The sequence below is a fragment of the Photinus pyralis genome, unplaced genomic scaffold (genome assembly GCF_008802855.1).
Source record: "Photinus pyralis isolate 1611_PpyrPB1 unplaced genomic scaffold, Ppyr1.3 Ppyr1.4_LG7, whole genome shotgun sequence".
In the NCBI taxonomy this organism is placed as follows: Eukaryota; Metazoa; Arthropoda; class Insecta; order Coleoptera; family Lampyridae; genus Photinus; species Photinus pyralis.
In genome coordinates, this window is record NW_022170738.1 from 36052572 (window position 1) to 36054229 (window position 1658).

Genomic DNA, 1658 nt, shown 5'->3' on the forward strand with positions numbered 1-1658 from the left:
ATTGGGACAATGGTTGCCAATGATTTTAAGCTAGGCTTAAGCTAAGCTCAGCTTAAATTTTTACGGTGCATACGGTCAAAAATTGTAGGTATACGTGATTCACGTGTTTGTATTGCTCTTTTCAATACTTTTTCGCACATTAACAATCTAGAATGTGTCAATGTGCAGATTAACTAGGTAATCTGTTGTTTTTGTGGGAATAAACATTATTATTATTATTATTATCTACAAATTATTTCTATTTTAAAGGAAATTTCGCACTTTAACGGATCTGAACCGTTAATCCGCAGATTAACCCGTCAAGGTGCACATTAACGTTTTTCTAACATTAGCGTTAACATATAAATCGTTGCTTCTATGTGTTATTCAATAGGTTTGCCATATAATAGTTCTTCCATCGCTCTGTAACAACGTAACATTCTCATTATTAAGAGAAAAAGTGAAATTACATGTACAGCAGCAGGTTTTTACTCAGAATCCAGGCCACCCTGTCCGTTAGAAATATGTATCTGAAAATGATAGTTTCATAATATACGTACAAAGTTATATCAAAATTATACATATAATACAATAACTGAATAAAAAGTGATAACAAAAAAGTAGATTAATATTTTAGATGTGCTTAAGCGTAATGACATACGGTATAAACAACTAACATTGCAAGGCTATAATGTGAAAGGAATGTTATGCGTTTATTATTCGCATTGATATACGATTTATATGCATTTACTGAATACGTCGGGTACGAAATACCTATGCAGTTTTTACGTATGAAATTCGTCAACAGTGTACTTAATAAACGTTTATAATAAATGCATCACATGGGCTTATTAGATTGTATATTTAATCAAATTGAAGGTCCGAATAATTATATAAAGGGCCTCATAATTACAAATTCCATCCGGAACATTCAGGATTTTTTTTCAATGCCTATTTAAAATCAGGGGAAGGAGCAGCTGTAGTCAACTTTGCGTCGGGATTGTAATGATGCTGTCACTGGTTGATGCAGGTTCTCGTCCAGAATAGAGCTGCTTTACTAAATGAAAATGAATATCGGAAAACATAATCCTATTATTATTGTCAACTTACCAAATAAGTACATTTTTCTGTTGTATATCACCAAATCCACGTTTTTGTTCCCACCCTGCCCAATTAAACAATATGGCTAAAGAGTTGGAAAATATGATTCGTGGTGGAATTGAAATGTGAACCGAATTGAACATCGCACGCTCTCTGTTTGATTTCGGTGAAAAGAATACAATTAGGACCGTAACAATTTCGCTAAATAAACGAGGTGCTTTTTCTATTACGCGACTTATACGCTATTAATAGGTCTTATCTTTGCTACAAGTAGTAGCTTAAGATAATCTCTCGTCCAGAAATTACTTTAGGGCGATAAGATTATGGACAAAAATAACTCTATCGCTTTGAAACGGTATTGTTCCAAGATATCCTTATACGTTATTAATAGAATAGAAACCTGGAGAAAAGAAAGACAATTTCACCCATGTACTCTCTCGGTCTAATTTTCGAGGAAACGAGTACCTACAATGAAAAAAGACGATAGACATATGCAGCAGTAAAGGTGAGATTGTAAACTAAAGGTTTTAAATATTTTGATGGGGGGATTATTTTCGCTGTATCGTGCAGGAATTTAA

The 1658-nt window shown here is 33.3% G+C and overlaps 1 long non-coding RNA gene across 1 annotated transcript; it reads right to left on the minus strand.

The window, feature by feature from the left end:
* Positions 1–773: 773 nt before the first annotated feature.
* LOC116177457 lies at positions 774–1328 on the minus strand. Its single transcript, XR_004146676.1, has 2 exons — positions 1090–1328; positions 774–1036 (listed from the first exon to the last, which is right to left on the minus strand). It is a non-coding gene; the product is annotated as an uncharacterized LOC116177457 (long non-coding RNA).
* Positions 1329–1658: the final 330 nt, after the last annotated feature.